This window comes from Glycine soja, chromosome 2 (genome assembly GCF_004193775.1).
Source record: "Glycine soja cultivar W05 chromosome 2, ASM419377v2, whole genome shotgun sequence".
Taxonomy (NCBI): domain Eukaryota; kingdom Viridiplantae; phylum Streptophyta; class Magnoliopsida; order Fabales; family Fabaceae; genus Glycine; species Glycine soja.
The window spans coordinates 28,828,888-28,850,465 of NC_041003.1; the positions used below are offsets into that span (position 1 = coordinate 28,828,888).

The 21,578-nt window shown below is 34.2% G+C and overlaps 1 pseudogene; it reads left to right on the plus strand.

Annotated features, from left to right (window-relative positions):
• The first annotated feature begins 581 nt into the window (after positions 1–581).
• Positions 582–12,930, plus strand: LOC114374560 (annotated as a pseudogene).
• Positions 12,931–21,578: the final 8,648 nt, after the last annotated feature.

Below are 21,578 nucleotides of genomic sequence, written 5' to 3' on the forward strand. Positions count from 1 at the left end.
ACTTTTAGTTTTGATTATACGATAAGGACTGCTTGGTTTCAATTTTTTATTTATAAATTATTACTATATGCAATTCTATCCCCACCTTTTTTATTGTACCCCAAATCTTTCATAACAGGAAAAAGTAATAATTTTGTAATTATCCATGAATACAAAAAATAATTTTTTTTTCTAATAGTAATAAAGAGACTCTTAGCTTCAGGATAGAGTTGCAAGACTTCCAATTATATTATTATATCTCTAGTTTACCATTATGGGAATGTCAAGACACACTTCTTGTGAATGTGAACTGGTGAAGCATCAAACCCAAGCACCCTGATACTTCTAAACAACAACAACAACAATAATAATATAAGAGGAAAATGAGTTGCATATAAAAGGAAAACATAACTCTACTTCCAAGCAAGTGAGTTCTTTTGAAACATATCAGAAAGTATACATAACAACTTTGTCCAATCAATGACATATTATTTATAAGTTGATATAATCATCAATCATTTGTTATTTTTGTTTTTTTTTTTTTGCAAAACCTAACGGAGCCAAAGAAAAAAATTCCTTGGAGGACAATAGTTTTGGTGTTCATGAATGAGTCAACAATGAGTAAGAAAAAAAGACACTACCGTTGGCTCAGAGTAGCCATCCATTCTTCACTTGTACTATGAAAAGGTGGAAAAAGAAATGGATGGGAACACTTGTTCAACTTCTTGGTTTCCCAATTCAGCTTCTTGTTTACTTCTTTTTAGCACCCAAAAATCTCACCAAAAATAATAGCATTCATCCAAAACAACCATCAATTTCAATGCTATCATTTATCTATGTCTCAATTGGCCTACTTGTGGCATTAGATTGTTATTTATATTCATGACTTGGACTATGGTACCTTCCTGTCTCTACCTATTCACCAATTTTCTCATCCTAATTGGCTTTCAATGCTTTCTTCTCCTACTTTCTCAACTCACTCAAGTTCACACCTTATATAATCAACTCTCTAGTCCTTCTCACCATTTCCTTAACCCTCATTGTGTTTAAAAATGAGTCATCATCAGATGATCATGATGATTCAAATTCCACAAAAATCTCAAAGAAAAAGTATGTGATTGGATTCATATGCACTGTTGGTGCATCTACATGGTATGGACTATGGCTTTCCATCACACTGCTTGTGTTCAAGAAGGTCACAAAAAGATAAACTTTCAAAGTGGTCTTGGATATGATATTACACCCTTCCCTTGTAGCTACCCTTGTTACCTTAATAGGACTTTTTGCTAGTGGAGAGTGGAGTGGTTTGAAGGATGAAATGAAGGAGTATGAGTTGGGAAAGGCTTCACTATTGGTTGCTTGGGGCTTATTCGTGAGGTTTTTTCATTCTTCTCTAATGCCATAAGCGCTTTGGGAGTGCCTATTGTTCCAATGTTGGCAGTGTTGTTCTTTCATGACAAAATGGATGACATTAAGGGTATTTCTATAGTGCTAGCTATTTGGGGCATTGTATCATGTGTATCAACAATACTTGGATGATATAAGCTATGTAATTGTCAACTAACCTGAGTTAGTTAGTGACAGGTGTCACATAGTTGTCCTAACTGTTAAACTAACTAACCATAGTCTAACTACTAACTATAGTTTAGACTTACAGTTTAGCTAAAAGAAAATAAAAATTACACCAAGTAAGTATATTCCTATAGGAAATTCAAGCTATCAAGTTTGTTCTTTCCAATAATGAAATTTGTCATCTATCTATATTTTTTAAATTGTTGAAATTAGTTGCTTCTAAATAATCCATATTGCTCGTTCTTCATTATTAATTATTAACTAATCTGTCATGCTTCAAGCCCGGTCCCTGTTTGTTAAGAACCTAAATTTCAAGACTATGGATGAAAGTTTGAGGAAACTTTTAACTAAACACATGAAAGAGAGAAGCATTTTGAGTGTTAAGGTATTGGTTTTATTTCTAACTCTTTATGACTTAGCTATATTTCATATTTTTGTTTTGTTGCTTCTCTTATTTTGGTTTTGTTGCTTTCACAAATAGGTGAAGAAGCATTTGAAAAATGGGAAAAATGTTTCTATGGGGCTTGGATTTGTTGAGTTTGACGCCCCTGAAATTGCTACAAATGTTCGCAAAGATTTACAGGTATTTACATGTTATTTGCATTTTGAGATCCTAATTCTACTTCTATTTTTTTTAATTCAAGGGACAGTTTTGGACAACCATGCTCTTATTTTACAACCTTGTAATGTCAAGAATGATGGGCAAAAACAAAAGACAACTAAGAAGGATAAGAGTTCAACAAAATTGCTCAAGAAAAATGTTGCTTTTGAGGCAACAGAGAAGGACCTGCCACGAAGCACTTAAAAATATGACTTATGTGATGAAGCAGAGCTACCAGTGGCCATACATAGTACCTAGTTTAAGGGACTTATGATGAGTTTTTGCAGCTCTAAATGATCAAATCACGATCAAAACGACATTCATTACACACTGCCAACAAAATCCCTAACCTACCAGCTCTAGATAAAGACAAGAAGAACCAAATAAAATTCCGACACTCACTAGTAGTTACCTGTGTGACGATGGCTACACACGATGTCAGTGCGACAAAGACCTGTACAGCTTCGATGGTCGATGAGTAGATGAACAGAGTCAGCACACCAGAGACGAACTCAATGAAGGCAGGAAAACTGGGTGAGCATGAGGGCACAAGTGGGTCAGAGTGTTTGAGCGAGGTGAGGGACTTGCGAGAATAACCTAATTTCGAAGGAGATAATTTGGGATTGCGAAAATGACGTTGTTTCTTTACACAAAACGTCGCCATTTACGTTCATGTTAATCACACAATTGCCACATTCGTACATTCTAAGATGGTTCAGAAAAACCATTTTAGAATGTGCGTCGTAAAAAAATATTTGTTTTCCCTAATTGCAAAAATGTCACCGTGTGACTTTCTAAGACGGTTCCGTATAACCATCTTAGAATGTTCGTCGTAAAATAACACTTTTCTAGTAGTGTATGCAATTGGCTAGTCATAATTAGTGCATCATTTTGATCATAAGAAACTGAAAGCCATGAAGTTCATAAAAGTAGGATCTCGTCCTCATACATTCTACACCGCAGAAGCAGTAAGGTGAGACATTAACAAACTCATCTATTTGATTCTTTCTTCTTAGGTTGTGTATATTATTTTTCTTCTAGTTAATGACTATAATATATCTTTTTTTTTTGTATACAAGTGAGTCTCTTCTGAAGTTTCTAATGACCTCATAATTTAAGTTAAGGGAAGTAGATATCTTCTTGAGAAGGTATGTGAAATTGGTCTATGTTATTTAGTTTGTTGTTAGTACTTATTCTGGAGTTCATGGTGATGTTGTTCAGTTTTCCTTGTTGTCCAAATGTTTAAAGTTTCAAAAGCTATGTTCAGAATTTGCTACATTTGTCTAGACGGTTGTGTCCCCAAAATCATTTTAGAATATGCAACATTCTAAAACGGTTGGAGAACCCAGAGAAAGGAATATATAAGTACATTGTAAAAAAAAATTGATGGTGATAAATCTGCTAGCATATTTACCTGACCTGAATTTTGTATTATGACCAACATAGAAAAGACAAAAAGAATTGAGTTTGTGCGTTGACATTATGTATATTACGGTGGCATCTGCTCGAGTGGCTGAGAAAATTATTTTCACACCTCCATTAATAGCAGTAAATTCACAATAGCTATTTTTTATTTATTTATGTGGATTGACAATAGGTAATAACGGCATCTTAAACCCACTAGAACAATAATCATATCAATGACAATAAGAAACAACTTAAGCCCGGTCTATTACCCAGTAACAAAAAAACAATTGAGAAAGAGGAGAATATCTCTCTATTTATGTACCTATTCAACTACAACATGTAATTCTTAATTAATGTTTACGCCGGAATAGTAAAAAATTGTAAACAAAAGTATAGTGTCTAGTAAACATCTATTTGTTCTTATGAAATTCGCAAATCACTTTATCCTCAATTTTCATGTTTTATTTTTCTATAGGTAAAATACTTATCTCCTTCCACTTGCATGTGCTAAAGGTAGAGAGGTAGTAACTTTCTCTGACCTGAAAACCATGTAGCTAGTGTCGTGCAGAAATTTACAAGGAACACGGTTTGCATGGTGTTTTTCACTATTGACCATTCGCAAAAATTAGATAAAAATATAATAGTTATTGTGATTAACTCCTTATATATTCATAAAATACTCATTTTAATTACAAAGGTGTGAGAATGTCCATAATGAATTTCTTTCTTTCTTTCTTTCTTTTTTTAAATTAAATAGCGCGGGGAAATAGAATCAGATGAAGTCATTCCTATATAGCTCTATCCAGAGAAATTATATTTGTAGGGACCAATAAACTTGCGGAGTCTAACTTTGGCATATTAGTTAGGAATTTAAATCAATAACTTTTAGGCTTTAATTATTCCCCAAAACCACTGTTATGACTTATGCCGTCCTTTCAAAGTTATATAATGCATTCAGCTTATTCTGTCGTGCCCTTTGTACGACAATCAATTGTAACATGACCAATTAACTATAGCTTAAGATTTTATGATTTTTACAAAAATCAAGCCCAGATTTCTCTCTACCGTGAAACTATTGGCCGTCTCTACTTGTTCCTTTTAGCAGAACTTCTAGGATATATATATGTAACACCAACATGGTGTGGCCATATATACTATAAAGGTCAAAGTAAAGAAGAGAAATACAGCAGAAAACCATTGTGTAATTTATTGAATGATATACTAATGAAAGTATTTACATGCTCTATTTATAAAGCATATTAGAAGTGGTAACTAACATTGAACAAACTAACTAAGCAACCAATTTCAACTAACCATCTTAACACCTTTAACTGCACCAACCAACCTTTCTGGTTATACCAACTTTTCATAGTCGAGTTGTGTCATCATGGGGTGGAAACAATCTATCCTTAAGAGGTGTTTTTTTTCTCTGAATCAGCTGCACTGTCGACAGAACTAAGGTTCTGTTTTTAGTAAAATGCCTTTGTTTTGCTTTTTCCTTGCACTGTACAATCAATTATATACCCCAACACACTCTCAAAATCTTAACCTATGATGCCCCCCACCAATTTGCTGTGCCACCAAACCCATGTTCTGAGTTCTCAAACCTTATATGATCCACTTGGGTTCTTATAGTTGTAATACTGATATAAAGGAGTTTGATTATGGCCATGGAAAGATAGATCCTTCAAAGTTCTCAACCGCATCATTTAGAGCCACCTATTTGCAAGTGCAACTGTGTTTGTTGCACAAGTCACAACATATATATGTCACATGGTACATGATGATAATTCAAGTTTGATTTTAAGTACACCATATTTATGTAACATCTTCTGTGTGGTAATTATAAGGGAAAGAGGCTGTGCCAGACAGGAAGTGTGACAATATAATAGATGCTGCATTTTTTTTTTCGTGTGCAGGAATCAAAGACAAATAATAGAGAATTTACAACAACTCACATACTCTATTCCACCGAGTTAGACCCCCTTAGTAATAGATGTTGCATTCAGGTAGAACAGTACTAGCAGGAGCCCCATGAGTGACGTTGTCTTCCCACAGCCCATGCAATTGACTTGAGTGAACCTTGGTTTCAGGTGGTAAAATAAGTACTATATAGAATCTTGAATGTGCGGGTGATGAGTGATCATGGGCATCATCATAATCATGTAGTGAACTAAAATTCGAATCTCTTAAAAAAAGAGACAAGTGTCTCAATTCTCAAACAGGATTGTCTCTGTTGAGAATACACGAGAAAAAAAAAATCATCATATTCATGTATCTCTCATAGTGAAGAAAAAAGCTACAGTTTTTTACACAAGAATAGTCCTTATCAGGGGTAACACTTAGCTTGAACTAAAAGCAGCTGAGACATTTCCAATGGATATGGTGGAGTGGTGCATTCCAAAGGATGTGGATGAATAAAGTGGAAAACGATAGGGTCCTTGTGTGGAGATTCTATCTTCTTTTGAGCAAAATATTCTAAAATCGAACTTATCTTTATCATGTGTAGTAATGTCGGGTCGTGATTGGTTCCACATCCCCTAGCCTTTTATCATTTTCTTTTCAACGTTTTCCATTGGTGATATTAACTGAAATTAAGCTTAACCTGTTGCAACAATAAATGTTCTCAAAACCAAATTGATAATTGAATCCATCAAAATACTAGTTGATGTTCATGAATGAAGTCTAACCTCAGACCATATTGTACTAATTAATTAAATATATAATGACATTATATGATAGATTAAATCAAATATCATCTCAATTCTTATTAAAAGGTTCAAATTAAAATTGTAATTTAATCTTTTATTTTTTCACAAAAATATCATTTATTAAAGTCAGTTTTAAAATAATATGATATAGAGAGAAACATAAATAATTCATTAATGTTGGTTAATTTTATTCAAAGAAATAGTTTTGAAAAAATATTAATTTATGATAAATTTAATATTCTAAACTAAATTAAGCAAATCTCTTAATTCTTCATAATGTTTTAAACTAAATCAACAAAAAAATTTAATCCTAATGAATTTGTTAATTCAACCTTATAACAAGAGTAGAGGAAATGATATATTTAACAATGTAATATAATTACCATTTAATTTGTTAAAAAAACCTAATTGCCGATAATATAACATCTTTTAAAACCACATGATTTTTTCATTATGAATTAAATTATCTTCAAAATGTATTTAATGTTATTTATGGATAATCGAAAAAAAATGAGGAGACAGAAAAAATAATTCAAAAGTAATTTACTTTTATATTATAAATTTGAACACACAAGTTGGAGAATGAATATCTCACTCTCAATTAAACATTTCTTAATATTCATTCTTCTCTTTTTTTGGAGGAGTATTTCACGCATGCACTACACTATCATTAGTCAAAAAAATTCTCTTAGATGTCTCAAATTATATTTATCTTCTTATTCGTTTATGATTTTTGTTCTACCATCTATTATTTCTATCTTTAAATTAAATTTTAATAATTTTTAAAAGAAATTTAGTTAAAATAACTTTTTATCAGAATTTAAATTATTTTATAAATTCAAAATGCAATTTAGATATTTAAATAAATATTTTTCATACGTTGCAAATATATATACTTATAATGTATTTTAATTATATAAAAACAAACATTTTTGCTATTTCACATGTTCGAATGTTCTTTGTAAACTAAATTCAAAAGATAGGACAGTAGTTAGGCGTTAGCTTCCAAAACTTCTACATTAAACGTTGTGCGGTCCACACACAAGACATCGCCATACACGTTCTTCAAATTGCAAGAATAATAACCACCGTAGAGTTCAAGAAACAGAACAAAAGTCTCAATCTAATCTCACACAGTTTAGTTTACTCTTACTCTATCAAGTTCAAATTTTTTGTAAAGCAATAATGGCATTTAGGGTTTCGTTATAGACACCGACAAATTACTCAAGCAAACAACAGTGAAGGGCATGGCCAAGAAAAAAATGTGTCCGACGAAGCAGCCACCGTCACTATTGCCAAAAAAGACGGTGTCAAACAAGGGCAAAGCGAGCATATCAACACAGGTTTACAAAGGTTATAAAGAAGAAATGTTAATTAAAATGCTTTTCTGACACAGTGAATGCAATATATGTAGATAGGAAAGAACATATGAACTAAAATTTTAAATGTAAAAGTGCTTTAAAATAATGAATGACTCGATCGAGTCAACCATTGTAATTCTATGTGTTGTTTAGAGATCTATAACATGGTTAACAAAGTGAAGTTTTTAGTCTAATGCTTAAAGAATTTTGTTTGGTGAATACTAATGCTTAAAGATTAATTAGCAAGCCTTTCTGATTGCAATATGTTAAATAAGGAAAATTACCCGAAAGGTTCTTGTGCATTGAATACAACACGTATTAGAGTGCTAACGCTAAACTTACTGTTCATATGATCACTTGGTCTAGAATAGCATTATTCTGCTTTGTCTCTCGTGAATAAATAGTTACGTACGTATCACAATGAGATACAACCTTGTGCTTTCATGATTAAAATTGTGCTTACATCTGAAAGATAAGCTTATTATTATTATTATTATTATTGCTGTCCAAACCTTGTCTACCAAGTCAATAGTTGAATAAACAATTAGAAAAGTTATGATGGACAAATCCAAAAAAAAAAAAAAAACAACCTATGATGCATAAGTTGCGAAAAAATTGTAAAATTCTCTATTTAGCTCCTTTTTTCATAATCTTCCCTACTTCTTAAAAGCTAACTCTCAAGGTAGGGGTCATTCATGCACCCATCATTTCATATTTAAGAATATATATATCAGCTGTGTGGCATGAGTCAGCCCCATTCAACAAGTATAAACTTGAGCCTAAATCTGATTCTGCAGGTATGGATCCAAACCGAACTCAGTTTGAAAGCCCAATTCAGCTAATAGTGGCTTAAGCCCAACCTTGCATAGTTGTAAGGGTATTACTATTTACCCCTATTAGGATTATTCTTGGCCCCTACCTAGAGGGGAAAAGTCCATCCTATCCCCATTTCAAATTTCTAATCCCTTCCTCTTCTCCCTCAACCCTACTTGCAACTCTTCCTAGCACCCCCCTTTCCCTTTCTCCTTCTTTCTTCCTCAAAATTCCTTCTCTTTCTCCTTCCTCCTTCTCCTTACAAAGCCCAACCGTACCCTACCCCCAATCTTCCCTTCTCCTCCCCAATCCCAACAAACTCTTCCCTTCTCTTTCCCTAACCTACTCCTCCTCCCCAACCCTTCTTTTCTTCCTTCTTCACACAACACATCCCTTCCCTAACCTTATGCTAAATTTTTTTCTAGGTTATGGTTGGCAATAGAATCATGATTCAACTTTAGATTTTTCTACAACATCACCAAAGATGAAAAACATTTTCCCCACAACCATCACCAAAGATGAAAAACATTTTCCCTACAACCATCATCAACGTAAATTGGTTGACGGTAAATAAAGATCAAGTAAAATTTTGTAACATTTGATGACGTTAATAATTATTTTCTTTAGGGCATCAAGCACTACTAGAAAAAGAGGTTTTTATGATGCACTTTCCACATCGATCCTTTGAAACCGTTTTAGAAGAATACATGGTGGCATTTTTGTAATTATGACATGTGTAAACAAGGACGGTGGAACAAAACTCGTCTTCAAATGAATCATACAACGTCGGTTCCTATTATGACCGTTGTAAAAATGAGAAATCCACGACATTTTTGGAGACACCGTCCTGGTATGCGCTATCAATTAAATGACTCTCAATCACTCATCTTAGGTTTTTTCCCTCTCACTCACACCCTCATTACTTTCAACTTGACCTAGTCCCTCCTTGTCACTCTTGCGGTGTCCCTCATTGTCCCTCTCGCGGTCTCCCTCACCATCGATCTCGTGGTCTCGCTCACCGTCACTCTCACACTTTCTGTCGTTGTTGTACTCGACTTCAGCATTGATGGTGAGTGAGGGTGTTCACACCATCGAGCGTCGCCTAGGCCAACCATATTTGGGTTTTGGGGTTTTGATGAGGTTGTCTCTGTCGCGCACCGCCGCTGCCAGTGAAGTGAGGTTTCCTTGTCTGGGTGGTTGAGATGAGCGTGAACAAAACGACACCGCACAAAAGGTAATAACTTTTGCAGACTCGCTGATACTATCCATCTCTCAAACATGGAATCGAAAGGTAATAACCCTTTATTTTTGTTACTCTCTGGTTGAATTGATTTTTTTTTTGTGGTTATTAAACCTATAACACAATGTTTTGTTTTAGGGCAAAAGGGTACGGTGAACTCGTCCATGATGTTAGCGTCTCTGCTTAGTAGTCTATGCTTAATTCAGCATGTAGTGATGTACTTTTGGTGTGATTTATAGCGAGTCGTTGTTGATCCTTTTTCCCCTTATCATAGGTGTATGCTATGGAGACAAGTCACTTACTGTAGGATCCTGGACAATGTGGGAATGCATTAAAAGGATTTGAAGCCTTCCTATCTTCATCAAAGAACACTGCACTGTATGGATTTGTTCTCTCTGGCCTTCTTTCTTAATTTTATTTAATATACTTTATTCCACTTTCAATCAGCATGCTCTTCTCCGATGTATTCTTTTAGGCGAAGAAGCGGTTTATCCAAGAGTTGGGTTACTTACCAGAGAGTTTGGCTTGGTCTTGCTTTCTTCTTTGTTAAGCAGTTATCTAATTCGTCCTCATTGCCAATCTTTACTCCTACTTCAGACCTGTTTAAAGTCTCTGTAATGTCCGAGTGTTAGCAATCCTCTAATTGTGGTCTTAGAGCTCTCTAGAGCCCTTAAGATGAAATGGTTTTGCAATCATGCTCCTCTATCCATTCTCGACTTAATCCTCTCCAGCTTTGGTTCGTATTGGGAGTGTTCTCCTTTTGGGGTTTGGGGGCTTGCCTCCCATCTGGTACTTATGTGGTAGGTGGGTTATTGAAGGTGGATAGGTTTTTGTAAGAATCAATTTAAGGATCAAGATCGGAAGAAAGATCAAGATCAGGAAGAGCTTCTCTTCGAAGGTGCCAAGAATGTTGATTCTTCTCTTTAAAAAAAAAAAAGACTTTGGCTCATGTTCTATTCAGTGGAATAAAGATAAAATAGAAATTAGCTTTTGGAGAGATGGCTGAGTGGTTGATAGCCCCGATCTTGAAAACCGGTATAGTTCGGAACAAAGAACTATCGAGGGTTCGAATCCCTTTCTCTCCTCTTTCTCGGTGAATAAATTTGTTTATTTTTTTAGTTTCTATCAAATCTTTTTTATCTTGATTTTTCGGTTTGTAACTTGATTCGGCAAATTTCTTAATCATTGTCTGTCTACCTACCACTTCCAAAGTAGGAAAATTTTGTCATCAAGTCACATTGAAATTGGATGTGAGTATCAAACAAGAACACAAAAGTGGGTTGAAGTGGAAGATCCACTAAATGATGTTGGCGTGGGGGATCTAAAGACTGAAAAGGATTACGCAATGAAACCATGGAGTGGAATCAGATCCACAGAAAAAGATAGTGGAACTCAGTCCAAATTCCTTGTGCGTGGAAGTGTGAATAGAAGCAAGAGATGTTAACTTTCTACACTTTGTTTATGGAGTTGTATTTCTAAACTCTCAATGAATCTTTCTAAAAATTGTTAGAGGTTCTGAATTATGTTAGATATTTATGTTTCTCTTGACCCTCAACGCATTTTACTATGAATCATTCATTTTTTTATCTTTCTATATACTCTGAATGAATTTTACTCTTTGTAAATGATTTTTACTCTTTGTTCATGGAGTTGTATTTAGGTGAAAGTAATTCATTTTTTAACTTCCTATACTCTGAATGAATCTTTTTGGTCATTGTTAGAGCTTCTCACTTACATTAGATTTATTTATTTTTATCTGCCTCACTTATGTCAGATATGTGTTTCTCTTGACCCCTGAATGCATTTTACTTTGAATGATTCATTTTTAACTGCCTTCATCTCTAAAAGTTACTACTTATATCAGTAAAAATGGATCATTGTTTCAATTTCATTTTCAATGTGGAATTTTATTTTCTGTGTCTAAATCAAGTTGTTTAAAAATCATAATTCTCCGTGAAGCTAACTATACTGCATTTGCTATTATCGGCATAATCAATTAGAAAAAGTACAACATCAGAGAATCACAATAGAAAGTGAGACCCATTAAGGTAATTTAGTTTTATGCTAATGCTAGCTAGTTCACCTTTTCAATTTTAGAAACTTTTTGTATTGACCCCTGTCCCCTTAAAATGATAGAAATTGATAAATATGTTTTGCTTTAGAATTAACCACGAAATTTATCCTTAATTTAGCAGTTGTTTTTGGTCTGATTATAGCAGACTTCTTATTTATTTGGCAGGAAGCAAGTTTTATCAATGAAGATAGAATTCAAACATTTGCTTTTGGTACAAGGATTTCTACTACTTGTCAGGTACACACATAAGTATTCCTATAAATTTAGTGACTACAACATCCTACAGATCTCTGTGGTTATTTTATACAGTGTTGTATAACTTAATTTTCTTTCTTGTTGTTGTTTACGAATCCTGGCTTCAATTTCCATATAAGATATTAAATGGGATGGATATCGTACTTCCATAGACCTATGTCTAGTATCAAGTTAATGAGAGTGTTTGTACTGGCCTCTAGGAATTGTAGTTGTTAGCAATGTTTTAAAAAACCAAATACCAGTTCACGACTGTTCCAGAAAGATCATTTTTCAGCTTCTTATTTGGCTGAGGCAGCATCAAGACCCAACCTATGAACTCATTGCTATATTTTCCAAATCAAATTTACACAATTGACTACATCATATTGTTCTTTTATCTTCTCCCAAACTTACACTAAAAATTTTGGTTTTCATTTTGTATCAATTTTTTAAGATTTCAGTTGAGTTGTTTGCTAAGGATGGTGGCTTCCCTGGCTTTACTGTTCAACTATCCTTGGTGATCCATGGCTTTCTGATGGCTACACTTTGGTTATAGCATCTATCTGGCATAACAGTCAAGTTTTACTTTCCATCAATGTGTTGAGGTAGTTATGACAATAGAAGGTATTTTTGTTATGTTTGTGTAAACCTTTATGCAAAGCATGATGATCAAGTCTATACATTTTTCATCAACTATTATTATTATTATTATCTCAACTTTAATTTCAGGTAATAGTTGATAACTGCTAAATAATTGTATTTTGATAATAGAAAATAAGGCAAAATTGTCTTTAAAAATAATTATTTAGCAGTTATTTGCGCTTAAATATTAAATAATTGATGTTTTGTTGAATTTTGGCTGCAGATATAAAACTGGAGGTGTAACAAGCAAAAAGGCCAGAAAAATTGAAGCAGGTCCAGCCCAATACGCGCGCTGAGCGCGCATCACGCGCTAAGCCCGTGATCCAACAGAAGCACGCGCTAAGCCTGCGATCCAACAGAAGAATGCGCTAAGCCTGCAACACGCGTGCTAAGCCTGCGATCCAACAAAAGAACGCGCTAAGCCTGCAACACGCGCGCTATGCCCGCAATCTACACGCGCTGAGCAAGGGTGTGTCGCGCTGAGCGCGCCTACGGAGGCCCAATGCCCAGTTCAACAGCTATAAATAGAGAGTCAGTCCAAAGGAAAGAATACACCACCACAAAACCCCTTCTCCTAGGGGTTTCATTTATTCCCTTTCTTTCTTTCACCCCTCCTCTCATTGTAAATCTCTCATGACCATGAGTGGCTAAACCCTTAGTTAGGGCCTGGCAGGCCTAGAAGCCAATGCGATGTATGATGTACTCTTCACTATTTATCAATGCAATACCAGGTTTTTCTTTCCTATTTTCTTTTCTGTTTTTATCTTGCATACTCATCTTTGTATTCTGTTAGGGGTTAGATGCTCGAGAGAGGGTAACTTCTAAATAAGATTTAAAGAAGATATGCATGCATTAGTTTTAGGGGTTAGACGCTCGAGAAAGGATAACTTCTAATAGAGCAAGAAAAGATATCATAATAAAATCATTGTTAGGCATAGAGTGATTGCATTATGCCCATGCGTCAAAGCAAACATCTAGAATTAGAACTTCATGCATTTTATCTATTGAGTCTTTGCAAAGGCATTTGGGGGATAAATAGGTAAAATAGGCTTGTCATCGTGAGGCATCAGGGGCAAGTAAATGAATAGATGTGAGTGGGATAGAATCACCTGAATTGGTAAAGAAAAAATCATAAACTCATACATCCTAGGCAGGCTAGGCAAGTCAGTTCCCAACATTATCTCATCTTGAATTTATCTTTTTTTATCTAAATCTTTTATCTTTCTTATCTTTCACTTTTCTAATCTTCTACCTTTTTCTTTATCTTTAATTCTTTTATCTTTTCCTTTATCTTCTAATTTTATCTTTTCTTATCTTCTATCTTTTTCTATTTTTTATTTTAAATTTATTATCTCTTGCTTGTAAATTGGGTTTGCATTAGTCTAGGTACAAACAAAGTCCCTGTGAATTCGACACTCGGACTTCCGAGCACTTTACTACTTGTGACAATTTAGTGCACTTGCCAAAGTCTCAACAATAGTCAACCATATGAAGTTATATTTGTGTCATAAAAAACTAATAAAAGTGATGCACTTGATCCACTAATTGTAGTTCTTCATGGGAGACCGCACTCTCTCTCATTGTCAAGCTTTTCAAAGCCATTTGCTTATCTTTCTTCCCTTGGATATAGCTTGTTAATTGTGAACTACAGGTAAATGGTATCCTCCTTGGTGCTCAAGCATTTGATCCAGGCTATGCAATTTCAATCCAACTTTTAGTGATTCTGAGCCTCAACCACACATAACACATAAAAGAATTAGCCATATATGGCCTATAAACCTGCATTAGATCATTATTCATTAGTAATTAGTGTTGATTCTATTAAGCACTATGGTTCAAATAATAGACCTGATTTTTAGAGGGAGATTTGGAAAAGTGCAAGTATCCTCCCCAATAATATGGGTTATAAATAGGTTTGAGTAGATAAAAAGATAATAGATACAAATGATACTCTGAATAATAAGATTAGATTGATGATAAATGCTTTAATGTAAAAAAGAAGAATATTACCGATACTTTTATGCGATAGTCTGTATATGGTCTCGCACCATATAAAGCCTCTTTAGATATCCAATTATAGATAAAGATATGTCTAGTACTAGTCTGTTTCCAAGCTTCTTACATGATAATATTTCTCAGATGCACATTAGGATTTGGTGAGGAAGCCTTGCAATCTCTTCCGGGGAAAGCTGGATCTCAGGTGCATGGTGACTTTTTCTTTTAAATTCTTTAGTTGATATAGTTTTTATCCAACAACAACTCTTTTGTGAAAGCAAGTTCCAATTTCCAAAACTATTGTCATATTATGGGCACATTTTTTTTTTAGGTTGGATCTTGATCATAATTTGTTATATGCAGGACGTCAATGATGAACTCACTGCTATTAATCACATCATAACTTGTGATAGTTGAACCTTGGATTTATAATAAAGTTATTTAAAAAGGTCTTTGGCACATAATTATTTGGGCTGAAGATTAAACAATCATGAAATTAGTAGTTTATAGTGCTGAGGGCTGCTTATCTATTTTTAGTAGCAGACATTTTTTAATTGTTTGACTGATATTATTATAACAACTTCAACATAATAGTTGTGATTTCACAAATCCACTCATTTAAATTATGTAAAAAAACTTAAATTGTGATGTAACATTATTTTTAATTATTGATAAATTTTTGTAAAAAATTATTGAAATTCATTTTTAATATAGATTTTAAAAAAAGCTAGATTATATTAGAAACAAACTTGTGATGTAACATTATTTTGTATTTATATATCAATTTCATATTAAATGGGTGTTGATGCATGCATTAAACTCTTTGAACAATTCAAGTCCTATTAAGGACTATACTTTTCCTTGGGGGGGTGCATATTTGAGCTCTAGGTATTTCTTAAGGAACAATGTACATGACACCAATTCGGCAAATTGCCCCCTTTGGGGCACTTTCAAAAACTTTTTCCCCAGATGGGGTCATTTGCAAACATTTTTCGCCAAGGGGCTATTTTGCACGTAAATTGCATGCATGCCCTAAGCAAACCATCAGTCAGACTGGCAAGTTCGCTGGCAGTGAAGAACCCACCATCCCCATTGGCGATTTCATCATGCATGGGGGAACCGTCAGTCAAACTAGCGAGTTCCTGGCAGGAGAGGGCAAAGGGCCAGGCTACGTTGCAGGACTACGTCGCAGGGGGGTGCAGGTGAACGTTGCAGGGACGCAGGAATCGCCATTGGCGCTGGCGGGTTGCAGGAAGAACTCGCCAGTTTGACTGGCGAGTTGAAGTTCAAAAAAATTTCAGCGTATAAAGCGCAACGCGAGGCTCTCGTATGCATGCATTCCTTTCTTCTGTTTGTATCCCCTTCACTGCATTCGTTTCTTCTCTTGATTCCTGCTTCCATTGCATTCTTTCTTCTCTTGCTACTACGTGTTCTAGGTAAGTATTTTGTTAACTGAAAATTTAAATTTTTTTGTTATATATATGTTAAGTTAAGTTTAATTGATATATTAATTTTAATTGAGAAATTTTTTATGTGTTTTAGGTGAATTTTTTAATCCTATTTGCCCTGTCCTACACTGTTTGGTTGTTATTCTTAATACGCGCTTTGGGTAAGTTAATTTTTTTTATCCTGTTTGCCCTATACTTTTGTGTTATATATATATATATATATGTGTGTTAAATTAATTTCAGTTGACATATTAATATTATTTAGGTTAGGTTAGGTTTTTGTAAGTTGTAAATTATTAGTTGTGTTATATATATATGTTAGGTTAGTTTTAGTTGACTTATAAATATTATTTTAAGAATATTAGTTAGGTTAGTATACATATGTCAAGTTAGTATTAATTGTGCTTTTGGTTAGTTTTTGATAATATTATTTTGTTTAGATTTTGTAAATTAGTATGGTATTATTTGTGTTATATGTGTATGTTATAATTTTAGTTGGTATCTAATTATTTGTGTTATACGGTACATTAGTTGTAGTTAATTTGTTAATATGAATTTGTTGAAGTTTTTTAAATTGGTATGTTATTATTATTTGGTTTAGATTTGTTAGATTTGTATGGTATTATTTATGTTATATATATGGTATATTAGGTTTAATTAGAATGTTAATATTATTTAGTTTACTTATTTTTTTTATTGGAATATATGATACGTTGTTAATTATATATATATATATATATATATATATATATATATATATTGTTTAAATTTTTGTTTCTATAGTATTTTTTGGATTTATTTTAATTTATTTGTGTAATATATGTAATTTAATTTAAATTTTATTAATCGGAAAAAAATTGGTAATTTATTTAAATTTCTGTACGTATTTAAATTTTTAATTTTGTTATTTGTATAGTATTTTAGTTAGTATTTTATGTTTTTTATGTAATATAATTTATAATTTTGTTAGAATGTTAATATTATTTAGTTTTCTTATTTTTAATTTTTATTATTTTTTGGATTTATTTTAATTTATTTGTGTAATATATGTAATTTAATTTAAATTTTATTAATCGGAAAAAAATTGGTAATTTATTTAAATTTATGTATGTATTTAAATTTTTAATTTTGTTATTTGTATAGTATTTTAGTTAGTATTTTATGTTTTTTATGTAATTTAATTTATAATTTTGTTATTTGTATAGTATTTTGTTGTTCAAACTTATGTATTTTGTTATTTATTGAGATTTTAATTAATTTGTTGTAAGTGAAATTAATTTTTTTATGTTAAATTTTTGTTGTCAATTTTTTGTATTATATTTTATTTTACAATATCAATGACATCTTCGTCGTCATCTTCATAGTATACAAATTAAGTCTGGTCCAATAGATGTAGACGTTTTATGGATGCAACCTAAACATGTTTCAGAACATGTTTGGAATGGGAAACCAGACAGAAAATTGCACATCAGACGAGCTGTCCCGATTTATCAAGGTCAAGAAGAAATACCAAAGGAAATTATTCCTCTGCTTCGACAATCTGGGTTTTATTGGATAATGAAGATGGGCTACCTCAAAATAAATTCATCATTAATTACTGCCTTGATTGAAAGATGGAGGCTTGAAACCCATACATTTCACATGAGATGCGGAGAGTGTACGATTACTCTTCAAGACGTCTCTGTATTATTAGGCATGCGTGTTGATGGGGCACCATTAATTGGTCAGACTAATCTTGATTGGACTGAATTGTGTGAAGAATTGTTGGGCGTCAGACCACAGGAAGGTGAACTTCAAGGCAGTGTAGTCAAATTAAGTTGGTTGGTACAACATTTTTCACAAATAAATATTCATGACGGTAACGTAGAACATCTACAGAGGTTTACCCGTGCATGGATCCTCAGATTCATAGAAGGTGTTCTATTTGTTGACAAAAGCAGTAGTAAAGTTTCCCTAAGGTACCTCCAATTTTTACGTGACTTTGAACAGTGCAGCACGTATGCATGGGGACCTGCCGTGCTTGCTTATTTATATAGAGAGATGTGCAGGGCCACCGATTATAAAATTAAATCAATCGGAGGTATGTGCATCTTAATCCAAATGTGGGCATGGGAACGCTGCACGACTTTGGCTCCAAAGAGGACTCCTCCTGTAATAGAAAATAAACCACTCGGACACAGGTTAGTTGTTTTAAAAATAAGATTTCATTTGAAAATAATTAATAATGTAACGCGTCGCCACTAATTATTTCATATTTTTTTTTGTAGGTGGCTGCGACGTGGAAACCAGCATATTGGCAATGATGATCTCATAGTTTCTCGTCGCAGATTGGATATCATGAAATGACATGAGGTAAGAACATCGTTATGTATTCGTTACATAATAAATAAAAAATGTCATGTTTAAGTCAAAATTAACATTTGTGTTATTGTATGCAGTTTCTGTGTGAGCCTTACACAGCAACCGTTATGTCGATGTTGCCTCCAATTTGTTTGGTTGGTAGTGTAGCGTGGTGCGCAGTGGTGCCATTCATTTGTTTCCATGTTGTTGAGTGGTACCAACCGGATAGAGTGTTGCGACAATTTGGAATGCAACAACCTATTCCCGAGTTTCCTTCGCAACCACAGAATATCCATGGGCTAACACTGAAAGGCAAACAAGATGAATCAATATCCTTTCGAAGGTCACCAACATTTTCTCAATATCCTTCGCAGATGTATCAATATCCTTTTGAAGGTCATGACACTGATATGTCTGCAAGTGAACATTCGTTTGGTGGTGTTGCGGAGACACATCCTCATTTTTCATGGCCAACTATGACCTTTTCGCAGCAACATGATGCCTCAATGGAAACACCTAATTCCCCATTAGCTCCGCAATGGAATGTACCCGGAGCAATACCTGATATGGGTGACTTATTAGGTGTTGATTTGCGTCACGAGTTTTCTACTGAGACTGAGCAACAAGGGCGGAGACAGCACGCAAGAAGAAATCCTGATCGTCAAGCCCGAAGGTGGGATCGACCATGTGGCACATCCTCACACCATCACGAACACCATAATGGCTGATTTTGATGTCTCTATTTAAAATTTTTGTTGTATCTTTGTAATTTGAATTTCACACTTAATTTATGGTATCTCATACTACTTGTTATGGAATTTCGTTTTCAATGACTATTTGTTATGGAATCACCATCACGAACACCGTAATGACTATTTTTATGTCGCGCATCAAACTAGAATAATAAATAAAGTTATAAAGAAAAATTAAAGTAGACAAATGAAAATAAGTAATGGTACTAACTAACGACAAACACCAATTTCAACTTCTAAATGTAATTTTATTTCATTACATGCATCAGTCTGGAGTTTTTCCACCAACCTATTTGCTCAAATTATAAGGTTCATCATCAGAAGTTGCATAGATTTAAACGATTTAGGGCTTAGAGTTTAGTGTTTTGGTTTTAGGATTTGAGGTTTATGGTTATAGTTTAGGGTTTAGGGTTTGAGGTTGACGGTTTAGGGTTATAGTTTAGTTTAGGGCTTAGGGTTTAAGGCTTAGGGCTTAGGGTTTTCAGTTAGGTTTTAGGTTTAGGGTTTAGGGTGTAGGGCTTAGGGTATAGGGTTTAAGGCTTATGGTTTATGGTTTAGGGTTTAAGGCTTAGGGTTTGGGTTATGTTTTAGGTTTAGGGTTTAGGGTTTATGGTTTAGGGCTTAGGGTTTATGGTTTAGTGTTTAAGGCTTTGGTTTTAGGTTTAGGGCTTAGGGTTTATGGTTTAGGGTTTAAGGCTTTGGTTTTAGGTTTAGGGCTTAGGGTTTATGGTTTAGGGTTTAAGGCTTAGGCTTTTGGGTTTAGGGTTTTGGGTTTTGGGTTATGGTTTAGGGTTCATGGTGTAAGGTTTAGGGTTTAGGGTTTAGGGTTTAAGACTACGGGCTATGGCTTAGGGTTTATGGTTTAGGGTTTAGGGCTTAGGGTTTAGGGTTTAAGATTTAGGGTTTAGGGTTAGGGTTTATGTTTTTAACTAACGAATTCATTGAACCCCACAAATAACTAATGTACACAAACCAAAATGTTATTAACTAACGAATTCATTCAACCCCACAAATTCAATACATTGAAGAGAACTTAAACAAATACAAGCCACTCGACTAACATACATAAATCAATGATTTGAACAACTCACACGCTCAGATTGCATTGGACAGCGATGCATGTTATGCCCTTCGGCTCCACATCTACTACATTTTTGTCGGTGCTCAAATGGTTTGATCCAATCCATCTCATTCCTTATCCTTATTGATTTTGGCCGACCTTTCGCACGAATTGTAGTTAGGTCAGGGATAAGTGTCCATGCGTCATTAGAAGGAGGAATAACCGCTTCATTCCCAAGAGGCCACCATTGTGCGGAGTAAGCTTTTAAGATGTGCTCATTTGTGTAAACAACATCTATATATTGGTAGTAGTTCATGCTCACGTAACCACAAGCTGCAATAATGTGTGAACATGGATAGTGAAGCGCAGAATACCTTCCGCATTGACAATGATGACCATTCATGTTAACTGCCCACTTTTGTCCACCACGTTGCGTTATAGGGTTGAAGGTCTCCTCTACTTCAAACCTTGTGGAGTGGATATCATACACGCGAACAATGTGTGTTCAAGCTTGTTCTTGATTTTTCCTAAGTTCTTTAACAAGCTTTGAACAATAGACTTGTCCTTCATTTAACTATCTTTAGGCTTGGCGGCCACGCTCAACAAAGTACTTTCGACACCTACTGTACGTTGATTTGACCAATGTTGTTATGGGAATGTTGCGATAATCCTTTAAAACCTTATTGATACATTCTGAGAGGTTGGTTGTCATGTGGACATATCGACGTCCTTCTCTATCATAAGTCATCGTCCATTTTTCCTTTGAAATGCAATCAATCCATGTTGCTAGGGCTAGACTCAGTTGACCAAATTTTTCTAAATTTTGATTAAAAAAATGTGCTTGCAAGGAATGTAGGCTGCATAAAATTAGTTATGAATAACAATTTTAACTATATATGAAAGTTAAATAAACGTGACCATCAAATATGAAATCTTACCCAATTTCTTCAACATTTCTTTTTGTTTGGCATTATTGAATTTCCGATTGAAGTTGCTTGCTATGTGTCGCACGCAGTAGACATGATAACCGTGGGGAGGTTGCCAACCAAGTGCTTCGTTAGCGACAGCGGACTTTATACTCATGTGTCAATTAGATATCAGACAAATATCATTTTTATCTGTGACGTGTTCACGCAAGTGTGCCAAAAACCATGACCACGCTGTCAACGTCTCACCTTCGACCTCCGCGAATGCTAAAGGAAGGACACCACCATTTCCATCTTGTGATGTGGCCATTAAGAGGGTCCCACAATATTTGTCGTACAAATGTGTGTCGTCAAATTGTATGATTGGCTTACAGTACTTGAAAGCCTCTTTACATTGGCCAAAAGTCCAAAAAACTCTATGAA